Raw genomic sequence first — 26887 nt, 5'->3', positions numbered from 1 at the left:
TGTCCTGTTCTTGTTTTTGGTGGACCATGCAACAGGCTGTTATTATTAACATGCACAAATTATACAATTATTGAATTGAAAGAGAGGCACTGCCAAGAGATACAAATCTTTATACACTTTGGAATGAAATTCTGACCCCAGAGCAGATCCAGGCCTGAGATATTTGTCCACATCACACACAGTACTGAGCCACTATCTCCCGAAGAATGCAATATATATGATGGTTCCCATCAAACTGTCCGTGTCTCAGGCTCTGACGTGCACCTATCCAAACACGTTCTGTGGATCCAGTTGGGGTTCACGGGCTGACCTTGGGTATTCCCATGCAGTGCGAGAGTCTTGATATCAGAACCAAATCCAAGAGGACGGAGGAGCACGGTCGGAGCAGCGGGGATGATGTTTGAGACTTAATGACTTCAAGATCCCTGGAACAACAGAAAATATCAATCAAGAGCTGCTCCACGTTCACTGTAATGTTCACCAGAAATGAACTCCAGCATTACATTTATTTGTATTATGATGAAATTAGTGACGTCTGTTTTCATTCCAGCTGTTATCTGCACGTCCATGCAACCGTAATAACGATCGAATGGGCTGCAGGTTAACGAGCAGGAGGAGGAGGTGGAAGGCTCATAGCAGCAAATGTGTCAACGTCCTTTGAATGAACGGAGCAGCGGTGGCTCTCTGCTGTCTCTCACCTCAGATGGCAGATCCAAGCTCAAGATTCAACTGTTTTTTGTTGATTCTCATCAAGATTCTCGTCAGATTTCCTGTAAACATTGAGGTAAAAGTTGTTAAAACTTAATTCACCACAGTAGCCCTGCCCATTAATTCACCTCATTTGAAACAATATAGTAGAACTACAAATTCAACAACTAAAAAAGTTTAAATAGATACAGACATTAGAGTAAAATATAACTTTGCTCACTTTATAAAAGCGTTACAATATATATATATATATATATATATATATATATATATATATATATATATATATATATATATTATTGTGGCTAAAAAATTTAGTAAGCAAATGAGAAAAGTCACTGCTACTGGACAAAAACACAAGTTAATCTTAAGCAACAGAAAAAAAATTAAGACAAACTGAAACAAAAACAAACTGAAATAACTAATATTTTTTTTAAACTGAAGCTAAATGCTGTACACCTTGGATGCACAAATGTGAATATGCATCTGAATTAGGAAAATATGATTAAAAATGACAATGGCTAACCAAGATGGTTGTGACTAGCTTGTGCTCCAACATGTCCAACACTTTGCTGAGGACTCCACCAGCCACGTCTGGTTTGTTGCTCAGTCTCACACCAGTGTGTCTGCACGTTGTTATTTCATACGAGCTGCTGGGATGAGGAGAGGCTGGTGCAAACTGCCACGGCTTAGCCTTTCTTCATCTTCATCAATCACCCTAGCAACAGTGAATGGCAGGATAATATTGTTGCTGCTGCCCCCCCATGCATGACTGAGTGTGCATTTCAGTGACTGGGTATGAAGACGTGTATTTAGCATGTTCTTGTACACGTTGGCCTGGACTTGTGGTGGTTGTTTTTTGTTTACCCTACTAGCTTTGAGGGTCCGTATCTCCCCACCAGATATTTCTACACGTCCTGCCGATCCGCAGAACATGTCACTCACATACAGCCGAGCACAGTAGGTGTTTCTTTAACTCCTTGGCGCCTGGGTCTTCCTGCACTGCTGGACAGGCTCTTCCCGTTAAGGGTCTTGTGGTTACGGGGGGACCATGTGCCCATTCACCACTGTTTGTTTTTTATGTCATTATGAGTCCAGCACACCTTCCCTGACCAGCCCCATCAAAATAGTCTCCTTTGTTGGACGCACGCGCACCGTCGTCATGGAGCCGTATAAAGACATTTGGCCGTAGGTACACACTTAGGTGTTCTTCGAGGTGCATGTCCAAATCACACAGCAACATTAGTCTACATACATGCACATCCAAACACACAGCTCCCCTTTCAGCCTCGCTCTTATAATATTTCTTTACTTAACATTTCAAGTTCCTGTATAAGGAAGGCAGCACTGACTGAAATGCCGATACCGGCCTGGTCTGGCCATGTGTCCCAGCATGTTTGGTTTGGGAAGCCGTTCACCAACTCCAGCACACAGTAAGTCAATAAAAAAATGTTTAATTTGGTTATGATGTGCGGGTGAGCGGTGGAGGACAGGCAAGGTTCTGTTTGCCTTTAGCAACTGGCAGCATCTTCTCGCCTGTTCTTTTCCTGATAAAAAAAAGTTTTCAAGTACAGATTATTTCAAAGCCAGCGGGGGAATTGGGGCCAACGTGGTGTTCAGGGTATTAGATTGGGAATGAGAGCATATATACGCTCAGTTAATTACAGAGATTCTGTCAAATCAGGGCTAGGCAGGGCTCTGGGTCTGCAGGTGGAAACATCCTTGAAGGTTAAGTGGAAAATGATGTATAATCTTACAATCCTGTCCTCTGTGGTCAAGACAGACAAACATACGTCACGGCGAACGGAGTGCAAACAAAGAGCAGCCGAGCAGAAAAGAGTTCTTGGGAAAGTGGAGAAATTGTGCAGCCCAAAGCTCAGGGTGAGGATCCAGCCAATTCCGCAGTACCTGGTACTGACTTCTCTGGCCCTCTCTTGGGTGAACGTGACTCAATTTGATAACAAGTGGATTTATTTCCATTAAAATCAGCGTACAAGATCACGCATTAGTGCAGCATCCTGTTTGGAAAACTACAGCAAAGACAAAACATCAGCCTACACAACCCCGCGTTATCAGGTTACCCCTCGATCTCACTCAAAATAATACATAGCTCCTGACAGAATTCTGCTTTTCAGGATCTAATATATTACTTGTTTCCTGCAGCTCATGCCTGGCACCTTTTGATGTTGTCATCCAGAATCTCGCAGCCCGGTGGCTGTCTGAGAGGCACGCAGGCTGTCCTGGAGAGGACGGAGGGTCCAAATCACTGTGCTAACATAGCGGAGCTAACATGGATATGCATCACCTTGGCCGGCAGCCCATTCTCTGTGGTTGGCAGGAAAAACTTGGTGCTTAGAAGATGCTGGAATAATAATAAATATCTCATACTGTATATGAAACATACATATGTATACACGCTGGCTTTGACCACAAAGCTGCCACTGTATTAAACCCCACCCAGGTCAACCTCATAGGCCTGGGCAGCATTCACAGTTTCAAGGTAATGTTTTCCTCCTAAATAAATATCAGCTGGATATCCACCAATTACAAAAGCCACAAAATTGAAATAATCACAGACTCCATGGATAAATAAGAGATCTCCAAATCAGAAAGTCTCCATTTGTATGACAAGAATCAACCGCACTCCTATGAGAAATCAATTAAAACTGCATTGGGAGCTACTGAGACTACTGCCGCTTTTACATGGCAGGAGATGCCAGAAACTCACCACAGCCTGAGAGACTCCAGCCTGCGGCCTGTTGGCTGCAGTGTGTGTCACTCATGTCACTTTGATTTGTTTCCGTCCAATAGTTTCATGAGCTTTTCCAGGAGAATTGGCACAATAGGGTGAACCAACAAGGCACAAAGCTGAAACAGTCTCACAAAAGGTACGTGTGCAGTTTGCAGGTCGTCCTGTCGCCCCCAGATTGATATTGGATAAACCCGCCCTTCCTGTTGTGTTCTGATGATCTCTCTCTGCACGGGCACCTGTTCATCAGATTTATCGGCTCCAGAATGTCGCCAATTACTCAGAATTATTAGCTGGAACATCAGCAAACGCTAAAACCAAAAGCATCAACCGTCCAACAAGTCTAGACCAGAAATAAACAGTTTAAAGTTTGCGCGCGCACACACACACACACACGCACACACACACACATACATACATTAGTAGAGTAAAATAATTCCTTTAAATAGACTAAAACATGCAAAGCAGAGTTTTGTGCTTATATCATGTCTGCAGTACATGTAAACAGATCTGATTATCATCTGATTACTCCCAGTAATCACAAGTTTACGGTCGTTTTAAAGCATCCGTGGAGCGGCCGTTGAGCTTCTGTTTCACGTGCAAATTGAATGATCCATATGAAAAATAATTCAGGTGATATTCTCAGGAGAGCCCAATATGCTGTCTACTTAAATAATTTCCCGTCCCAAATATAATGGCAGACATATGCACTGTGCTCTGACAGCAGTCATCTTGACTACTGGAGACTTAAAGAAACACTCGGCACCTCTGGTGCGACAATGGTGGTGTGGCACACTGAGACACACTCACACACACACCTGTGGAAGCAATTACACATGTTTAGGGAGAAAATAAAAACCTAATTATGAACACTTGGTGCCAGCTAATTTTCGTTGCCACAGAAATGTTTTCTCACGCAGCCTCCTCTTGTTTGCTTTGCCGCTCTTGCTATTTAGCCAAAAGAACCTGGTAATAATATGATTGTTCCATGAGGGTATGCAAAATATAATTACTGTCATATTGTGTTTCCACATGGGGTGACATAGTGGCCCGGGTGCTGACCGGGAGTGTGCGGTGTAGTTAGAGGGGCTCTGTGGTCCACATCGTTCACCGCTCCTGACTCGCCTGTTCTGTATTTTAAAATGAAATTTGAATGTACGGCAGAGTTAATACGCTGTGAATGTTAATTTATGTTTGTGCGTTGCAATTAGAGTTAATGGGTTTTACAGGTTTGCAGCTGATGCGTATATCTCTGCGCGGCACTCACACAATTTATTGCCCACTTTTAAACGGTAATTGGGCTAATTTGTAAGTTCTCACATGATCAATGTCCAGTTAAAACACACATTCACTATGACACAGTATATTTTAAAGTGTGACCTCCGTATATTTTCATCCTGCCCTCCTGGATTCAATTGGAAATACATAGAAGGAGCAGCGGTGATTATGTGGAAGACTACACAAAGGTCCCACTCAATAGACTTTAATAGATCTTTATTTCTAATCTGTAATTCAGTGTGTCTAATTGAGTCTGTTCTTATGCAGGTTGATTTGACATTTCATAGGGGCGTGATCAATGTGATGCTAAAATCACATCTTTAAAAACACTCTCTGTTTTTTTGTTAGTTAGTCACAATAGTCAGAAGCGAGCTACTGTAGCATGTTAGCAACAGAGACCTAATTTGACACGGCACTGGACAATGTCGCAGATTTATCTCTCTTTTTTATTTACCGATCAAAGGTCTCGTTCCATATGCACGCAAGACGAGTGACATTCAGTCACTTTATCTGGGTGTTTTAGTCATACTTTGAAGACTTTGTTAACATGCTTTTGTCTTCTGTTGAAAATCCAATTTTAGTTTACTGACTCAATATTCCTGCTTTTAGGTGCCGTGTTAGCATACTGATTGACAACAGCATATACAGGACAGTTTTCCATCACAATGAACAGTAACCATGAAAACCTGAGTGCCTGCAAAATATATGTCACACAATAATTCAGGTCTTAAACTTTTAGGGCTTCACTAAGCAGAGGAAGCTGAGGCGGAGCCATGGAGGAGCCTTATCAAGTCTCACCATAGCTGAATGTTTTAATTACACCAAACTCTATTGAAATCGGGTTATTTACAACCAGGCACATTAGTGCATGTGGAGGAAGGGCTCTGTCTGAGTCGCTCAACTCTGGCTCCAGAGGCAATCTGCATTGACAACGTGTTATTCTATATTTATGTCAAATGTCTGGATGACTGTTGGTGTATGGAGTGTGTGGTGGTATAAAGCAGTCAATCTTTTGGTTGCTAACTATTAACAATCACCATTAAAAGGAAGAATTCATGTCCCACAGCGCGAGAGTGGTTATTTTTTGTACAATATAGGCAGCCATGAAACTAAATAGTGAGGAGAATGATATATAATCAGGCCTCACTGACATATACTGGTTTACTAGACTGATGGATGCCTGTTTCTCCTGAGAGGAGCAAATATCATGAAGATGTATTGAAGCTGTACCAAAAATTAAACCTAGAAACATTTTTCGAACACACTTCCAGTAACTCTGACATTAAAACCTTCAACATTCCAACTGCCAGCAACAATACTGCCAACACGGCGGAATCTCAGGACACAGTCTCGTTCTCTTTTAGTCAAGCTCAGCAGTGACTAGATGCTCTGGTAACTAACCGCCCCCCAATGACCCTGGTCTCCATGCCACAGTCCTCACTAATCATTCCAGTGTTTCCATCACATTGGGTAAAACAATACATTAATTGCAGCGGCGTGCCTCCCGCCGTGCAACATTACACCTCCTGGAAATATGTGCCTGACACGAAAAGTTCACAGCTCGCAGTTTTGAATGAATTCCTGACTGAACTAACCATCCGGCTTAATAAATGGGCAGAAACGTATAATTTTCACTATTTGAATATAACTCATTCAATCAAACTGTGTTTTTTAGTGCTTGATTGACAGGAGATGCGGTATCCTGTTAAATAAACGTCTGTAAAATAGATGTTTACCCTGAAATTTCTCCTTCTTTTTTTCTCAGCTTGTTTCTATTTTGGCCTTGCCAGACACATTTTGATTAAATGGTCCCCTCTGGCTCGTAGTTTAGCCGGCGGTATTGGGTTACACCTAAAATTAGCCATCAGACTCAATTTATTACCTCAATTGAGAAGCTTGAAAAGTGGCTGTAACAGCGCCGCAGCTAACAGAGGCTAACCTTGGCCGTGCCATATAATGTTGCATTTTAATTCAGATGGCCGACGAGCCCATTATAACTTACGTCTTTACGTTTTTGCTCCTGTCACCCAGAGTGGAGGAGTGTGTTCAATTATTAAACTAGTGTACAGAAAGCACTAAAATTCAAGACAGTCTGACTGCAAAACCAGTTTCTGCTGTCAGCCAGATGACTTTAAATGCCTCTTGTGAAAGTGAGGACAATAAAAGACCCACATGTAGAAATGCATTAAAATCCCAACGGCCGCAAACACGCGGGCGAGGTGATGAAACGGTGCAGCGGGGAGTTATCCAGCATGTATGTCTCAATTATCACGATGGCCTTCAAGCAAGCGTGTTATACAGCAACGCGCCTGGAAAACATCAGCCTGTTTTTAGCCGATAGCGACCGGAGCCACCTGAAGGAGAGCGGCAACATCTGCAGGAACGTGAGGGGTCGAGGGCAGAGGCTGCACACTCTCAGGGGGTGGCGGCCATGCTGGACCCATCTCAAGGAGGGACAATGGCAGCACATGTTGGTGTGTTTGGAAGCTCGGAAGGCGAGACAATAGCAGAAACAATCAAGATGGCGGCAAAGTTAAATTTACCACAGGTGTTGATGCCCCCTCTCCTCCCTCCCTCCTCCTCTCCTATCTTCCTCTCCTTCCTTCTTCTTCTCTCTACAGGGGATGGAGAAGCTTTGCTCTCCCCAGCCTATTCTTAGCCGAAGTTGCGGTTGCTCCAGTAATATTTTTAAAGATTATTATGGCATTCACTAAACCTTTCTTCCCCTCAGGCACCCTTCCAAGATTTCCCCGGCCCTCTCCCCTCCTCCCTGTTTCACAGCCCTCCCCACCACCCCCTCCCCTTGCACCTTTCTCTCGACAGCAATCTTTGGTTGTAAAATAATAGAGCATCAGCCAGCAATAATTTGCCATCCAAACAGGGCCGACGCTGGCTGACGTTTGTTGAAACCTCATCTCTCTGTGAGTCGGTTACCCCCGCCCCCTCCCCTCCCCACCGCCACCCCGCCACCCTTCCCGGCTCCGTCTCTGTGCGTGTTTGCACAGACAGGCCCCGGGTCCCGGCCGTTGCTACTAATAATGAGGCCTACAGCCGGCCTTTGCTTTGGCTGGGCAGGAAGAGCGAGGGGTGACGAGGAGGAGGAGGGGGAGGAAGACTGCTTTCATTGGCGCTCATTAATCCTGAATAGCAGGCAGCTGATGGAGGAGATGCCGTTACAGTCAAATGGACTACACCTACGGGCCGGCAGACAGGTAATGAGGCTCCAGGCGACTCAGGGTGGATCAGACTGGGTCTGACGCCAATTACATCATCAAAATACCAGAGCTACTATTGGACTGCCATCGACGCAAGCAACAAAATAAATAGCCTCTCCACAATTTAAAGAAATCAAGACGATGCTGTTGTTTTAGAAAAATGTCTCCACTCAGTCGTGCGTCCGTCCTCATCAGTCGTCCATCCTCGAGCTTAAACCATCTATTTTTAAAATTACTCGTTAGCTTAGCTGAAGCACATGCTGTATAATGAACCTCTTTATTTTGCTAGTGAGACTGTTGGATTAGAGGCTGATAGATGTGAAGCAGGTACAGAAAAGTAGCAGGAAAGAGCAGATTTTGGCCGACTCGCCGGTGGTTGCCAGTGAAATTAAACCCTCTCCTTAGTGTCTGAAGCCCCACTTACTGGAACTTCTGCAGATTTCTCTGCTGAGTGGTCAGCTAAGATAAACTAATGATCACTTTCTATGGACTGAGGTCTGACCGCAGCGCTGCTCGGGACGCGGGCTGACTGAAAAATCCCCCAACTCAGGTCGATTTTCCGCCGTCGTCACCATCGCTAACGCCGGCGAAACATTAAATACTGTGTCAATAATAGATGTCAAACAATTAGCTGCCTTTCCCTGTCACAATGTGGCTGCGCTCGGTCGCAACTACATCCTATAAGGCAGAGTTTTAATTAAATAAATATTATTGGATGTGAAAAGATATTTGGCGTGCTGCACATTTTCAGCCGCAGACAGGAAAAAAATACATACGTTAAAGCAAGTGGTATAGAGGTGGGCTTGCGTTTCCTCCTTGAGGGATTCCCTGGCCAAAAACAATCTTGGGGAGCACAGTTGAATGTTTTCATTGTGCTTCTCGTGCTGAAACGGGCACCTAAGTGGGTGTTTTTTTGCTTCTCTCTGCAGGCAGAGCCTGGTTCTCTCCATCATAACCACAGTTTTAATATAATGATGACACAAAGCTGCAGACCTCCACCTGCTGTGATGTGTTCACAGGCCAAATGCGTAGACACGGGACAACCTAAAAAACAATTTTATGCTTTTCTGTTCTGCAGACTGTCCCATCAGCCCCACACTCTCTCTCTCTCTACACCTCCTCATGGTTGCTGGGAAATTAGACAGGACACTTCAAGTACGTGTGGAGCCTAATAGGTTCAGTGAATGTAGGTCTGGTGTGATTGCAGAGGCTCTATGAATCATCTCTGCCAGGTCTCTGACATGCTCTGCGGGACAAGCGTTGGCATCCTCATGGGGCATCGCGGGGTCACGCGTCTCATGGCACATTATACAGATCCCATAATCCTCCCTGTCACTGCAGACAGATGGAGGGAACCAAAAGAGAAGAGAAAAAAAGGGCAGAAGGGGCCTGAAAGTGACTGAATAATGCATCAGGGAAATGGTAGATTTGAGAAGATTCTGTCTTTATAGGAGTGATTTTGAGAGGTTTGGAAGAGTCAATCCCTGCAACAGTCCTATGAAATATAACTATCACAGCAATAAATCCCTTTCCTAAATACAGATTCTGAACTTTAAGACATTATAATGAAATTGTTTCCATGATTTTAAGGGGTACAGACATACAATATAAAAAGCAAATGTGGCTGTTAAAGCTAATGGTACAAAAAGTGATATATGTGGAATTTATAGTCAAATTTTTGTCTAATGAGATGTCTGGATCATGCTGGATCATGGTTTACAGGAATCAGAAGAGAAACAGGTGACTTAACTCCGTACAGTAGGTAAACACTGAAAAAATAGAGAGAAAATATTAGCAGACTCTGCAAAAACAGAGAGGAGGAGAGGGCCCAAAAGTTAGCGAGATTGAAAAACAAACAGAGGGAGTCAAGACGAGTTTTAGGAGAGCGAGGAGAGGTGTGAGAGGCTTCGAGAGATGGATGAACCCAATTATCCCCCCATTTTCCCTCCCAGCATGGAGTCTCTGTCAAGGCAGGCAGCAGGGCAAGGAGGGAAATAATAGAAATGTGTCACATGATGGAGGAAGATCATTTAAAAGGCCTGCATTTCTACACCCGCCAATTGTAGTGCAATTAACCCATTACTGTTCCCCCCGCTAATTCCCCCCCCCCCCCCATAATGATTACAATAAGTGTGAGGGTGACGACTTTGGCAGGGGGAGCACTTACAGGAACACTGCATTTGGTGCGCTCGGGCTCGTCGCGGTGATCATTAATCATCGGCTGTTTTTTAACTTCGTGTCGGACAGAGCTGGGGGCTCGTTAGCGCAGAGCCATAAAAACTGACCTGCTGTTTCGCTCTCACGTGTCTGCGTGGAAGGAGGCCTGGCAGCAGCGGGACACAGAGGCTTGCCATTCGACGCTACAGCAGCTCTAGCGACAAATGTTATAAAGAAGAGATAATGTTGTACGTTGTTTACTGAGGCGTAGAGAGGCATGACAATAAGAGCGACTTAAAGTGAAGCAGCTTTGTGGCCCTCTGGTGGTGGGCTGCAGCACAGGCAAGAGTCCTGTTGTCACAGTAGATTTCATCTACTGTTTGCATCTTTTTATTTTTCTTAGTGTCAAGGTAGAAATGGGATTCTTGCGCTTGGTGGAAGTCAATTATACCTCCCTCCAAGCATCCCTCAACCAGTTTCAATTACACAATTACACAGATTCCTGACAGGTTGCCTAAAATGTTCTCAGATGGATGTTCTTTTTACAAATGTGCCTGCAAGTACACTGTTTAAACGCCTGTAAGTGTAATGACAGCTCATGCTCGCTGTTTTTGTGGACCGAAAAAAAGGACGGAAAAAAATCAGCAATTGTCCAAAAATCTGTCTGCTGCTGTCGAGTATTGAGACGTCACAATATCTGTCGCAATCTGCATCCACGTGTGGTCAAAATGACAAGACAACAGAGGATTCCTTCAGAACATCTGGAAATACATTTGCCCTGATTTTTTTTTATGAGTAAAAAATACAGGATGGCATTTTGTGACAGAATAATCCCCCCCATCAGTCTCAATCACACCCAGGGTGCCAACAGCCACAACAATAAAAAGCAACACTATTTTCTTCTGTTTGACAGAAAAAGGCAAGAGACACAACAGCCTACTGACACAAACAAGCACCGCATCGTTTATATCTGCCACTACACCCTCCCGCTGAGCTTCTCACCCTCATATTTGCCAAGTATGTTGTTGTTCTACCACCAATGTGTCTTCTTTCACTTTTTCTAAATTCTGACATCATCGTTCTGGATTGAGGGATTATAAGGGCCTGAGGTTTGGAGGGTCCGAACCGGTGAAAATGGGATCAAGCTCCTGCTGTGTGAAACGAGGGGCATGATTTTGGACTGAGGGCCTGTGGCAAAGATGAAGGGTGGATAAATATTTAAAAATTTCGAAGCTTTGCTCTAGAGAAAATGCAGTGAAGTAAAGAGGAGGAAAGCAAAGGAAAGACAGGAGAATGGAGGAGAGAATGGGACTCTGGGGAGGTGCCAAAGGAAGGTCAGAGACACCACGCAGACACGGCCCTCATATCCTAAAGGAAACACGACTGAAAGAGATTAGATAGACCGGCGGTTTTGGTCTGTGGTCAAACTTGTTTAACAGACAGCAGGACACGTTGAAAAAAGCGATGCAAACCCTCACTGGTTAGCAACAAAAAAGCAAATCTGTTTTAGAATACACATCCGATTCTGACCGCACCAATCAGAATCAGGTAGCCACGCTGGAGGCTGTGATCCACATGGACCTCACAAGAGGAGGACAAAGTTGGAGGGAACGCTCCCCGTCGACATGTTTATTCATATGTAGATTGATGTAATGTTGCCACATGGAGATGGGAAAACAATCAGGGAGTCTGCAACTTGGATGAACCATTGTGTTGCCTCCCTCGGTGGTGTGAGGCAGTTCATCCCAGAGACATCTCTCAGCATTGGCTATCGAGGGTGACACCTTCCACTAGGATGAAAGTCAGGTGTGATTATGTTGATCAAAACCTGTTGTGGAGGTTTTGTTGGGCCATCATTAATGTGATTAATGCCTGTGGACCTGTGACCTGGACCCCTGAGGTGTTGGATTATGACCTGAGCCTAGAGCTGCAATCCATACATGCAATACATCTTTTGGATTCACACCCTCTGCACTAAAGTTAGCTAGCTACCTGTCTGGCATGTAGCTAACTTAGCATTAGGGCCACGGTGCACTTTCAGTTGATAGTTTTTTGGCTGAAAGAACAATTTAGAGGTAAATCAGTTTTTAAATATTTCAGAGATATGTATCAATGCTGTTTGAATTGTCATCGTCCCCTTGGAGGAAGTTTGTACTTACCTTTAGCACAGTTTGGCTCTCTCTCCTGGGATCTCCACATTTTCCTGTCTTTCCTATCATCTCTCGGGGAAATGTGCCTGACTGAGGTGGGATTCTTTCGATGCCGTGTGCACTCCTAAACCGGGTTGTTTATTTTGTTCTCAGTCAGTCTGCTTGGGAAAATATTTTTCCCCCAATCTCCAAAATGGTATCTGCGTTGCTATGGATCTGAGGCGAGGTCCCGGCAGAGTAAACATCAACAACTAGAGCTGTAGGCCCCCACTGTTTGGTTTAGAGAGCCATTCTGGGAGCTCAGGGTGAAACCTGCAGGAGCCGTGCAGATTGACGGCCAAACAGCGGTAAACACCGGCTCCCCTCCCTTGAATTAGCCCCAGGGACCCCGGTCAAGTGTCCGTTAAGCTAAGTGAAGGTGAAGCACGTCAGCGTCAGTTCCGCTCAATCGCTGCCTTGTTTGTTGAGTTCTCTGAGCTCCGTGGTTCAGAAGTTCAACAGCCTGTTAGCAGCTGAGGGTCCAGTTAATTAAGTTAATTGTTGCCACGACAAGTATTAAGTAGTTTATTAGATTTCCAATAACCCAGTTTATATTCTTATTTTGCTGCATCATGTCAAATGTGTTGAGGTCTTTTTTGATTAATGCACAGTACATTCTTAATACTTTGGAAGCTTCAAGTGGTGATAATAATTATTGTAACAACAACAATACTACGACTGCTACTACTACTTCTACTACTACTACTAATAATAATAATATGGTGGTTCAACTGCTTCTGTCCTCATGCTGTGCCATCAAAAGGAACACACACACACACACACTCACCGCAGGCTGAGACACACTGGCCAAGTAGCCGATAAGACCCTCAAAAGTTCCTTTATAGAAACATTTGGCATCATACACCAGGGTTAACAATCCTGCTTTTCAACACTCACCCACCGCGCAGGCACACACACCGATGGTCACGGAGTGTAACCCAGGCGTCAGCTGGGAGCTGGAGGTTGAATGGGCCGCTTTTCTGAAGCAGACGCAATATCGGAACTTTTGCATGCAATAAACGTTTTACTAGTTTGCTTAATTTCCCAGCTTGTTATTGTTTTTCTGCGGTAGCTGATACTATCTGGCTTCCGCCTTTAAAATAACAGTTTCATGGATCTGTATTTGGGACTAAAACACATATTTGTGTATTTGGGTGTTAAGCCATAAATGCAGATTATTCTTTTGGACTGGCATTACTGCACCCGTCAGGCCAGAGGGAGCTCTGCGCACACATGAATCATCTCATACCAGCGTATGTTCTTTCTCAGTTTTCATGAGCTCATCTTCCCTCTATCATCCACTTCCTCTCTGTAACTTCAAACAGACCTGCTTTTTATCATTCTGCTATTCTGCAGTTCACTCTCACTGACAGTTTTACGGGTTTCATTCCAAAACACTACACGTCCAGTTTTGAAAACTGCCGCTACCTGAAAGAAATGAGCAGATATTTGAACCAGGTACAGTCGGTGATTTACTGGCAATCATAAAACGACTCTGGGAGTCTTGAGATATGGCATCATGTGGGCGCGGTGGATGACCTAGACAGGGTTAGCAGTTCATGCATGAATGATTAGCAAAGCTGTTTTTAACAGCAGGACCAGGAACTTTTGGCAAAATGCTGTTTTATGGTGGTTTTTCAGGACCTGATGCAGTATAGTTGTTGAAGAAGTTACAGGATTTTTGGAAAAAGTCAACAGTTCATGTTACACTTCAGTGTCCCTGTTATTGACGAGTGAATCATGGGAAGCACGGTAGTAGTGCAGATTATCTCGCCAAAAGGCTGGTACAAATGCTGTCACATCCAAGAAATGTCATCGAGTTCTTGAGGTGGCGAGAACAAGAAGTACATTGGTCCGGGCCAGGACTTTTCATACTTTATGAGAAACTGCAGAGGCAGAACTCATCACTCTCCCACTGCAGGAAGCTCTCCTCCTGCTCGCTCATGCTAGTTCTTTCCATGAATTATCACATCTGGCTAAACCTAGATCACAGTATGACACAGAACACAGTAGAAGAGGAGCATTAGCCTCACCAGCAGACACCACTTCTCTCGTTTATAGCATCCAACATGTACACAACACACAACCAGAAACACTGCAACTGCCTGCCTGGTGTTGTATTTTACCAGTGTAAGTATTAGCTACTGACTAGTGTAACAAAAGTATCACAACACAACGCGTGCTGTTTAGTTAATAGTTATTAACACATTGATGTGTTCATAGATACAGCTATAGATTGGAACAAAAAAAACATGAGCAAAGTTTTATTTCTCTAAGAATACCACACTGTCTCAGCTCCTTCCATGTTTACCTTCTTCCTTGTCATTGTTTTTTTTGTTAGTATTCTTACTTTTGGCGGCGGGCACAGTCAAAACTCTTACACAACCTGTTTCTGAGAAGAACATTTATAATAAAGAATTACTTCCATAAACTCTGAGCAGTCTTTTCAATTTTAAAGCACACATGTTCAAATGTGACAGATAGAAAAAAAAAAAACATGTCTGAAAGGAAGCAGCACTTTGGACCGGTTCTGGCTGGGATGGCTGACAGAGATGGTGCTTAATCCCGCGGATGTCTTGGAAACGGCCTTCTTTGGCTGAACAAGTACAGCATGATTTCAGAGGGCCTGTCTGGCAGCGCCTGTTTGGGCTGTCTTGATGACCACAGGAGGAGGGAGGTGAGCTGAAACAGGTGATCCTCAATGACCGTCTGCATCTTTCAGGCTCGGTCACCATGATGAAGTATTGCACCCTGTCAGAATATGCAAATACACACAACCCAGAGGCCGTCGCCTCTGCAGTCACGCTCTTAGCGTTGTTATTGTTTAAATCTTCGATTTCAAGAAAAAGTACGATTTATGAGTAAAATATAACTCTCACCTGCTGCCACCCACTTCCTCAGGTCCTTACAATGACTTACCACCCTCCCCAATTGCTCTGCTTCCTTGCACGTCCCCCCCTTTTCCACTGATCCTTCCAATTACATCGCCCGTCTGTGCACCGGGCGGTGACCACACTGTACATCTTTGCACTCTGACTATGTTTTTACAGCGAGCAGACGCAGACATTGAGGTATTTAGAGTTATTCTTTCGGTCAGGCCCTGCGCGCAACGGAGCAATCCCGCAAAATTGAAGGCTAATCGAGCTGTGGACCGATTCGGCTTCCGGTGCCATTAGATCATTCTTAGCAGGTGAAAGTTTTGCTGAACCTCAATTTTTATTAAGACGCACTTCGAAAAGTAAGACAGCATGAGCTAACGTGCAGGAGTCAGGCTATTTGATTATATAAACTGCATCTTCTGCACCACATTTCTCTGAGGTGTTTATGGAAATCCTCTGACCATTTGGGCGAATATAAAAAAGAAGAAAAATACAGAGTTTGCCTTAATCAGATGCGAGCAGCCGGAGTGCTTAACTGAACTGTTATTTTTTGTGGTTTTGAGGCCAGTGGGCACGTCGTTTTTACTGTGTTTACGTTTCAGATTTGAAGCAATACATATATAACAAATTATGCACATCACCTTCTCATATTAGGCCCAGTCTGGACGCTGGCATGTAGCTGGAGCTGGTAAAAGGTCTGCCAAGGCCAAAAACCACTGGAAAAAGTGTGTGGGCTGAGCTGTGGATTCAGTCAGGCCTTTGTAACATGTGCAAGAGAATTTTCACTGTAAGAATGCAGCTGATTTAAGTGTATTTACCCAGAGGAGTGGACTCGAAAGGAGCGGATTAGAAGAGAGCAAATCATTGAGATCAAATCAATCAGCACAGCTAATCATGCTGAACTGTGCGCCATGGCTGGGTTTTCCCTCCTAAAGCATTACAAGTGCGACCCAGGATATGTGCTGGGGTGCAAGGTCCCACAGAGATTATTGAGAAATGAGCGGAGTTTAGCCCTTCACGTGTTTCCCATTTCCAATTCTTAGCAAAGTGCAACAGACCGTTTGTCCACATTTCCCCCGGAGTTGATCATGAGCGTGGTTGGAATCTCTGTTATTATCTAAATGAGGCTAAACAGTCCACTGAGGGTGGAAGACAAAGACGCGGCGAGCCAAATTCATCTAGAGGATCAGGCGGATGCTTGGTTCATTTCTGAAGTTTGGCCACCATCTCTGTTCACATTAACGTAGCTTCTGATCGAACAGGAAACCTGCGGTTTGGTGATCCCATTAGATCAAATTTCCACTTTTTGGGGGGAGGGAGGGGTTCTCAGCAGTACAGATGACTCACTTTTTAGACGCAGTGGTGGCCATTTCCACTGGCAGCAAAACGTTGTAGAATAACAACTATTAGCAGCATCCTTTTAACACCATTTGCCCCATTCAGACGCCTCTTTTTCAACTGCTGTCTTTGTTCACTGTTGTCTTTCATCAATTTCATCACCTAAGCTTTAATCAGCTGGTCAGGAGCTTTTGGAGCCACAATGTGGCACCAAACATAATCTCTCCAACCATTTTTTTACTTATACAAACACCATTTAGATTGAAGAAGAAATGTCTGGTTATGCCTCAACACCCAAATATTAACTATTGTTCACCAGCACTAACTTGGTCACAGTTTTGTGGCTTTCTTTGTCTATAAATACATATTGGTGAAGCATGTCTTTCCGTTAAGACAGAAAGTCACGCAACAGGAGATATTTAGCATATCTGGACTTCACTGGCTGCTCTGTGGCTGAGAGTATTGGGCAAAAATACTGCCCAGTTAGCAAAATGTGCAAACCTGCATCTGCAAGGTCTTCGTCTTCTTGCCAGCTTTATCCCTTTCAGAGTCACGGGGACGTGCACATGCTAATGATAGCACCGCTAAAACAGTGAAAAGGAGGCACAGGAGTAGCTAATGTGCTCTTCATTTTAAAATGCTTGTGACAGGTTGAATTCTGAAAACACTAACATTTCCTTCCTGCTCTGTATTATAGTTTGTGTTTACATTGATTTTGCTGACAATTTCAAGCTTCCAGAGTTGCCAGTTTTCCCCAGAAGTCCCCCACCCACAGAAAGGTGTCAAAATCACTTTATTAAGGCCACTGAAACATGGAGATTGTTGTGAATTTGCTTTTATTTATACATTTCAGTCTAACTAAAGCCTATTCAGCAGGCTGGGAAAGCTGGAAAAATGGGCTCAATCACATGTTGACGTCCAGTAGTGGGAAAAAAAAAGGACCTAACTGACAGTTGTGACCAGCTACAAGCAAGTCCAGAGAAAACCGCATCCAGTCCCACTGGATTCTGGGGGCTGATTGCTGAATAAATTCAGAAAATAATTTGTTTTACCAGCCTGCCCTGTCTGTAGAGCATCTGTTGACTTAAAAGGAAACTTCCATGTCGGGAATACATTTTATGCTATTACTATGCTTGAAAGAAATGCTACAATCACCCAAAAGAAAATATTCAACTGTTGAATCTGAAACTCAGACTGATAAGCTGCAGGATATCGAACCTGGAACTTCCATTTATCTAGTCCTTCAGAATCTACAGTATTACAGGGCGGTTCATGTGGGACTCAGAAGAACAGGTCTTTGTATCCTTTTAAGAACCAACAAGTCCAATTATGAGTTGCTATCATACACGCTGTGAGCCCACATGATGAATTAGCATCAGTGGTTTTCAAAACAACAGTGAAAGACTGAAGTAGTCAAGCAATTGGAAACAAAATGTAGCGCTTTGAAAAGGTGAAATGGTAAACTAAGAACTTAGGCGAGCACACAGAACAGGAACCACTCTGGTGGGTTTTATGTCACCTGGCTGGGTGTCTGATCCATTTGTGGTTCTGGTTTGAATTCCTCAGCTGACCGCTGCAGGCCACATGAAACTGAGCAGCGAGCGCAGGTGTACACCGGTCTGTCCCAGGCCACATCTGACACCTGCGTCCACTTCACACCCTTTCAGCCCACCAGAGCATCATGTGCCTGGATATGCAGCTGGCTGGTGGCGCATCCCAAATGAAAGGTGGTCGCCGCGGTCGAGCCAGACTGCTGGGATGCAGGCAGAGGAAAACCAAAAAGAAAACTGTCCTACTTGAAGCTTAGAGGCAGGAAACCCGGGATAATAACCCGTCCATGGTAACTACAGTGTGTCTTTCTCCACGGACACATGAGTGTTCCGCACCTCCTCTAATCTGACCTTCCACAGACTGACTGGCAGTATCACTAGTGTGGATGGTGTGTGTGTGTGTGTGTGTGTGTGTGTGTGTGTGTGGGTGGGTGTCTTATAGGTGCTTGTCCCCAGGACTACTTTGTGAGCACCCAGTCAGCCCACTGTCAACCGCAGGTGAAATGGCACCAGAGTTCCCGGCTGGCCAGCAGACTAATATGGGCTCTCACTACAGCATATAACACACTGTGACGAGCGTGAGCACGTGCACCGCCACCCTACCATGGGAATGCACGGTTATACATCTGGTTATGATGGGAAACAGCGGCTTTGGGGCTCCATAGCGGCTTGGCAACTGGACTAAGGCTGGAAGGAAAATTGGAATGTGCGGTGGGAAATGCAGCATTGGAAAGGAAACACCCCACAATTCCATTCATGGTCAGGCATGAATATGTAATCACCTCAGTATCAATTAATGTAATTACCCAACTGGTTATCCAGTCCAACAGAATTACGACACATTTCTCTGCAATTTATTTTGTGTTTCGTTGCTCAAAAAGTTCTCTTAAAAGTATGATAGAGGTTGGAAATCATGGAAACACTTCTGAAATGGCCTAGGTGTTAGCTTTGGTTCATATTTGCAAAAAAATTAATTGATTTAAAGTTCAAAATTCACACCCAATTTAACATTTAACGCCAGACAGCAATAAACACTGCTAGGATATTTTACACATGGACAATCTTGAAAGTACGTATACACTCGCATACCTTGAAACAACAAAGCTAATAATAATAATAGCTGAAATACCAAAATTATATTGTTTAAAATAAAACTTCCGTCACGTCTTTGCTGAGAAGCAGACAGATGGGTGATGGCCTCCTCAGCTCTAGGCTCCTTGTTGAAGGTGTTTTGATGAGTCGGGCCAGGTGTCTTAAATTACTCAGAACTTTTACTTCCAAGTTCATGTTTGCTGTGTATGAGGCGGGATTTCATCCTCTTCCATCTCCCATCCCTCCCACTTTCTTGTCCTGACCCCCCTTCCCCGACACTTCCTGTCCCTCTTCCTCCATTGTTCTCCCGGTCCTACGCATCCGACATCTGACCTCTTCCAAGTTTCATTTTGACTTTTGGGGGCCATAGTTTGGGGGGAGCCCAATAAAAGCCTGACAAGCCTTATGGATGAAAGAAGCCTTGTAGTCCTGGGTGAGGATTAATTGAACAATGGAAGGACACCCCCGTTTCCTTTCCCTCCATTCAGAAGTAGAGTCACAGGTCATCTTTAGATGTGTCACTCCCAGCAGTTAAATTCCTGCTTTATTGCCACTAGCAGGGGCAAACGGCTGAGAAAGAGCACTCGTAAATTAGCAGTAGTAGAGATCCCGGCTGAGTCAGACTTGTTCATTCACATGCAAATAGACTTTTTTATTGAGCCGTTAAGGCCTCTAACTCCGGATGACATCAGAAGATCCATTATGGGGAACATTTGCAACATTTAGCATACTTAACATCATCTCTTCTGCTATTAAAAGACAGAAGACAAGAAGACTACTCAGATGCTGGTACAGTCAACCATCTGATGCCCCATTTTGCACTTGCTGCAGGTGTCCTCTTCTGTTGTGTGACAAGAGGAAGATTTGTTAGCATAAATACTGAACACGATGCCTGGAAGCTACCTGGGTTGACCAATGAGAGCAAGCAGACAGGTAAGCAAAGATTTTTTTTAAAAATGATGAAAAAATGAGGAGGGGAGAGAGAAAAAGGCAGAAAAACTTCAATCTTCTGAAATGGGAAAATGAACAAGGAACATATGAAGCGAATCAGGCAATCAGGAAGACAATGACAGGAAGAGTAATGCACTGGAGTCATAAAAAAAGCTCCCTGAATATCGTAAGCAAAATCCCAAAATGGCACGAGAGATTTTGTCAGTTTCCAGATTGATTCAGATATAATAGCTAATTCCATGCTGCCAAAATATGTCAGATAAATATAGTGAGAGCGAGCTAAGAAGCAGCAATAGCATAGATGCTGCATTAGTCTGAGTGATTGTTAGTAGACTCCTTCACAGGCTCAGATCTCAGTTGCTCAGCTATATCACAGAGCTGGTCCACTTTCTTCATTTAATCATTTTTAATTTTCACTGAGAGCACAGTTACTTGTCTAAGCCTGCTCTGATGCATTTCCCCATGACGGGAGTTTAATCAGCCACTTACGGGAGCTGAGAAGAAAAACTCTGGAGCAAGCCAATTTGCAGCTAATTAGACCACATGTGCCCGACGCAGCCCCGCTGTAAACACGACTGCATCTGACTCTCATTACAAAGCCGAAATGAAATCGGCTCCGAGCGGTGCAGCCGTAGCAGAAACCCCTGGCACACACGCCTGGCGAGGCTTCGCGGGGCCTCGCGGCTGATGTGATGCGCCACACCGTGAAGCACTTTGAGTCAACTAATTAACACACAGCCGTTTGCTTTCTGCCTTTGAAAATATACAAATTGGAAAAACATTCCCACTTGTGCCCAGGGCGAGATCCATCTAACCTGACCGGCCCTCACAAATCACTCAGGGGTCTGGAGGTTGCAGCATCTCCAGATTGCGGTCCTGACACCCAGACACATTTCTCAGCTGTCACCAGGCGCACATAAACAACCCCCCAACCAACAAATACTGCCAGAAAGTGTTGTTAAACACACTGGAAACAAAGCAGACACAAGGCCGTGCAGCGGGCCCCCGCTCCAGTGCGCCATTCATCTTCTCCCTCACGTTGATGGCGAAGTGGCTGTTATGAGTAACGCCACATAACGTGGTGCTCTTGGCTACAGGACAGAAGTGTTGATTTGCGGGTCAGTACATGAGTAATTAAAAACAGAGTAGAGAGCGTATAATTAATGGGTTCATTAGGCACAGGTAATTTCAGGGTTCCTGAATTAACAAAGTGAAGCAGAAGGAGGGAGTGATTAACTACACCTCTGCATTGACTCTAATTCACTATATAAGCACAGTCACAACCGGACTGAGCCTGCATAAGTCAGGCCTCCAAGGCTAAACTGAGCACATTTACCAGTCCAGAATGATACAGAAATGACCATCAGCAACTGGGGGATTTTTCCAGCCAGGCTGTCAGATGAAAGACGAGACCTCCAAACTGATAAAGAGGTGAAGCTCGTGGTAGGAAACTTAAACAAACCCCGGTGAGCCTGACTGAATGTGTGCATATACACATGTATGTATGTATGTTTGCATGCGTGTCATGCAGCCATTTCCCCCCTGGGAGAGACACGGAGTGTCAGCCTACGAGGCTGTCAGTGGCTGCTCACCGGCAGCCTATAAGTTCACCTTTAGAATAACAACCAGTCCCTTATTGAATAACCTCTGTTTCACCTAACCCCCCCATTGCACCCCACATCTGCCTCCAAAAGACCAAATTTAAAGCTTAATATGAGCCCGGTTTGAATCGTTATTGATAAATCTACGTTCCTCAACCCAGCCGCTACAAATTACCATATTACGGGGCTTATGGGTTTTAGTTTTGGAGGCCTGGCCCAAAATTCTGATGGGGGAGAGCAGCTTTTGTCTGTCAAAGGTGATAGAGACGCAAGCTGGAGTCAGGAAAATAGATCAAACAGGACAGAGGCAGTGGAGACAGTGATGGCCGCCACCTCATCTCGGCTTAAGGTTTGCAAATGGAAACTTTGGTGAAAGTTAATATTTGCTGCAGTCTGCCAAGGCGATCACTTTTTTGAGGACTGGTTCATTCTGTAATGCAAGACGAGACAAAACGGCGCTTCTTTTAATTTAAATTTTTAATTTTAACTTTTAATTTTAATTTAAAATGGTCGCCTGAAGTCCTGTTAGCTGCGTTGGCTGATCACCAATTCCTCTGGAGTTGCAGCATCGGCTGACGTAACAACATGTAAATGACGCTGGACCCCCTCAGTTGGTGCAACAATGTTTCTCTGACATGTTTTTACCAACTTTTGCATTAGTTGATATCCTTCCCCATGGAAAATGATTTCATTTTAATGTAAAAAAAAACCCAAATAATTGGATGAAACACAATTCCTCAGAGTTAAGGCAGCATCTGATGGTAATATTAGCACCAGCGCTGCGTCTCCTTCAGCCAGGTGGCAGACAGAGGGAACGTGATGAAAGACAGATGTTTGGACTACTGTTGAGAAGATCTGATGTCTGGTGTCCACTCCAGCGCTGGATCCTATTAGATGACTCAGTTAAAATTTGATGCTGCTTCGTGAAATTGCAAATTCTGACAGGTGTCGGCAACATCAGCTTAACAGCAACCATATGAATCCTCTGTTTGCAATATTTGTTTGCCTTTTGGGATTAAGGTTACATTTCTGGAGGCTGAATCACACCCGCAGCATCACCAGACCCCAGAGCTCGACATGCACCTCACCAGGTTTGCATCTAAACCTCACGGAGGTCGGTCAGTCTGTGGTCAAACCCTCACATTTCTGGTCTTTGAGTAATGTCCGAAAGGACAAGATCAGGAATACAAGCAGGCGCAGCCTTGGAGATGATGGGTGAGGAGCTAAGACAAAACAGAGTCGCTACTTTCCTGGTCCTGGTCCTGCTACCCCGGACCAGGATCAGTAAAAGCAGCATGAAGACAAAGACAAAGACCGTGGAGTTGATGTGAAGGCATATAACAGGAGCGCTCAATGACGCCCTGCTGGCGTGATGGAGTGTAGGTTATGAACATTCACGGTTTAGGTTACAATCATAAACGCTTCAGCACATAGAGCACAAGTTGACGGTTAATGTCAAGAATGTACAAAAAATGAAGATATGTCACCTATAATCAGTATTACAGAAACACACACACACCAAATCTTTCATCTAACTCCCAGCAGACTCACGACACCAAACTGTTCTTCACTCTGTGATTTCATAATGATCTTGACAGAGCTGATAGTTTACCGCACGTGTTAATGTCTTCCTTTCTGCCTGGAGACACAAGTCTTTGGTGGACACAGCACGAGGGTCAAAGGGCAGTGTTGTGGAATGCGGCACCATGGACGCAAACTTAATGAAGTCATCTCCAGAGCCAGCCCCAGAGCTGAAGTCATGACGGCGTCTGGATGCTCCTGTCAGGCTGTCTAACATGACGGTGCATGCAACCTGAGGTAGGCAGGCACGTTATAAAAATACTTGGAAATGTTTTTTAGAAATACCCCCAGGTTTGGCAAACGCCCCAGGCAAACCAAAGGCAACATGACAGTTGTGATTGTTAATAACACAGAGCTGCAGATTCCATATGCCCAGCTCTGCTACTCGATCAGCTGTAGTCAGCAGTTAGAAGTTAGCATGCTCTTTAGCATAATTCACAGATGATTCTCCTCTTTTCATAAACAGCTGAACTGAATGAACCGTTGCATACATGTAGAAAATGGATTAGTGTCGCAGCTGGCTGGCGACAGGTCAGCTGGCTGCAGCTGTGATCGAAATTCACTTCATTTTAGCTAAGTAGTCTGAGGAATGAAATAGAGGGAATTAGAGCCTTATTGGCAGCCAGCAATGCTAACCTACTGGAAGCACTTTTGTTCTACTGCCATTTTAGTTCTTTATTAAACTCAGGGTACGGAACAACACAGGAATAACTGACGATGAACAGAGAAAATACTAACAAACAGTTTTCGGTTTGTGACCAATTTCAGGCTCCTAGCATGTTCTTCAAGTATTAGCTTTGGTCATCACAATCATAATTGGCTACTACCAAAAGACAAAAAGGTAGACTGAAAGACAGTAAACTCACCAAATAAAAAGCAAGAATCTCGCTGTTGATGCCCAAATGACCTGCTGGCAGTTAACGTAGCAGAAGGCTTCTTATGAGTCAGTGTCTAATGTGAAACTCTTATTAATTTACGCCACTTAAGGCAATTTTCCAGTGAGACTTGTTTTTAACCAAGGAGGGGACAGGCAATTAGATGATTCTGGTTATGGCAGAGCTCTGCTTGTTTAGGCATAACGAATCAAGCATGTTGTCTGCGCTGTGAAAGAGTCATTAGATAAACAGATGACAGCAAAGCGGACGGTTAGGAGCTCCACACTTAATGATGGTTATCCTCTAACCAAACGCGTGGCCATAATCATTATGTTAATAATACCCTAAGTTCATGTGGCGGCATGAAAAGTTGTCAGGCGTGACGCACTTGCCTCGATGAAGCTGTCCAGTGAAAGTGGAGACAGATGAGGAATTCCAGCAGGTTTCAGAGAAAAGAGAGATTTTTTAAAAGAAAAGCAGCCACGTTCCATTTTTGGTGCCTTAGCAACACTTATTTGTTTCACTTATTTCTGCAATCCATCCCAGGCGTCACCCTGCTGCCCGCTCTCACTTTTCAGCACTCTGGTTCATTAGGCAGTGATTCAGCTCACCGTTATTTGCGCAACATGAAAATACATAGAAAAGAAACAACTCGTTCATGTATCTTTTTCTTTTTTGGGGAAAAACAATAGTAAGATCCACAGTCAAATTTGAAAGTGGAGTTAATTTGATGTTTGGAGGGCTGCTGGTGGAACATAAACCGCCCTGTCGCGACAAGGCTAAACCCCACTTAAAGTCAAGTTGCTTTCTGAATGGACATGCCATTAAAAAAGAACTTTTCTTTTTTAAAGACACTTCCCATCTATAAATCCCGACCTAAAGGGAGTTTCAGTGCGGCCTGTGTAGGAGAACACAAATAACACGTCATTCCCTTTTGCTCGTGGACTTGGGGGCAGTGAAGCAATAAAACGCGGCGCTGCCCTCCGATAGCCCCGGCGGAGTCGTTTCAGTCGCACCGTCACAGAAAATCCAGGTAAGGGATTTACCAAACAAAATAATGTCTGCAAATGAGAGCGAAGGAAAGAAAAAGGGAGTGAACGAAACACTACAAGACCTTTCCTCGTGTTTACCTTTGCAATTTTGCCCAATTTGTCTAAATTGCTTAGCTGACCTCTCTGAAAAAAAGCATATGCTTAACGTCAAAAAGCAGCAAAATATGACTGATCACCTTCATTTCGTCCATTCGGCTCCTTGGCTCAAGTCACTAAATTGTGTATTCTTTCCATGGCGCCAAACCACCCGCCCGGCATTTAATTAATTTCCTCTTATTTATATGACTGAAACGTTACAGCAGTTTTTCTTTAGGCAGCTTTTCCTGTCTGTGGAAGAGCCAGACTGGTGGAGCTTTGGATCAATCATCATTTACAACCTCTTAAATTATCTCATTTTGTCTGCCTCGGCGTCAACGTTGCCTCGGCTTTCTGCAGAAATGAAGCAGAAATGAATTTGTCAGGATCCGATTTTTTGGAGCAGATGAAATTACAGCCATCAGGACCAATCCAGGAGTAATGCCGGCATGCGTTCCTCATGGCAGGATAATGATCAAAATGGCTTTTATAGTGCGTTCAGGAGGGCAGAGACTGAGCCCCGTTTCCGTGTTGATTTGACTCGCCATGCATCATTGCTTAGTTGTCCTCCTGGAAGAGAGTTGATGCAGGATTCTGATAAAACCTCTCACTGCTATCAGAGCACCCAGGGCTCTTTAAAAGGTAGCAGTCTTGTTTTAAACCCGATACGATCTTAATGTAATCAGCTGATTTGGAAAAGCAATTACAAATAACAGAGCCACATTTACTTTATTTAGATGAGAATTGGCCTGAGAGAAACACATAAACATGCAGCCTTTAAAAGGTAGCATGTCAGTACTGGGCTTTTAACGTGCGTGAGTAAACCGCATACCTGTCGAATCGGTCGCCGCCGAAAGGTAGCGCGTGTTTTCCTTTCCCTCCTTCATATTTAATGCAGCTCTGCACTTGTTTACTCGAAGGCCCCCGGCCTTTCCCGTAAGTGAGCCGTCAATCCATCATCTCCACGGTGGGTAACCAGACCAGGCCTGTTTCCACTGGGGGGGGGGGGATGCTCACTGCTGGGACTTGGGTGGGCATGGAACACAGGAGCAGTGAGGAGGAGGTGGGGGTCAGGTTGAGATGTGTGTGGACGAATGGGGGAGGAGAGAGGAGCCAATCGTCACAGCTTCGTCACCAAGATCATCACATGAGTGGAGGTGGCAGATATAAATAACAACAGCCGTGACAGTACAAGGATCTAATGTGGAGTCTATTCGCACGAGCCTGCACGTTCAGATCCAGATCAGGACGACTCTTCTGGTATCAGGTTGTAGCAGGGGGAGGAAGTTATTTTGGTGCTGTGTTCACACATGGAGCTCCCCCTTACATGAACCAAGGGAACCAAAACTACTGAAACTGTTGACATCCACCTTAAAACCGCTGATCCAGACAGACTCCTGACCTTCTCAGGACTAGTGTGCATGTGGGAAACTGGCTTTTGGGGAAACTCTGCTTTTCTTTTGCCTCATCGGGCTGTCAAAATGTCACGAAGGGATGATTGGCTATGGCCTCTCTGCTGCGTCCAATAATGTCTTTAATGGGGAGTCAGGAAATGTCTAAACTTCGTGAGGAAGGGCAGCGTAGGCTCTCCAGTGCA

The 26887-nt window shown here is 44.4% G+C and overlaps 1 long non-coding RNA gene across 1 annotated transcript; it reads right to left on the bottom strand.

Annotated features, from left to right (window-relative positions):
* Positions 1-2: 2 nt before the first annotated feature.
* LOC115252003 (uncharacterized) lies at positions 3-26276 on the bottom strand. The gene is made up of 3 exons (XR_003890453.1): positions 26123-26276; positions 699-770; positions 3-425 (listed from the first exon to the last, which is right to left on the bottom strand). It is a non-coding gene; the product is annotated as an uncharacterized lncRNA (long non-coding RNA).
* Positions 26277-26887: the final 611 nt, after the last annotated feature.

The sequence above is a fragment of the Takifugu rubripes genome, chromosome 1 (genome assembly GCF_901000725.2).
Source record: "Takifugu rubripes chromosome 1, fTakRub1.2, whole genome shotgun sequence".
In the NCBI taxonomy this organism is placed as follows: Eukaryota; Metazoa; Chordata; class Actinopteri; order Tetraodontiformes; family Tetraodontidae; genus Takifugu; species Takifugu rubripes.
This window is presented reverse-complemented; position numbering and strand designations above follow the sequence as displayed.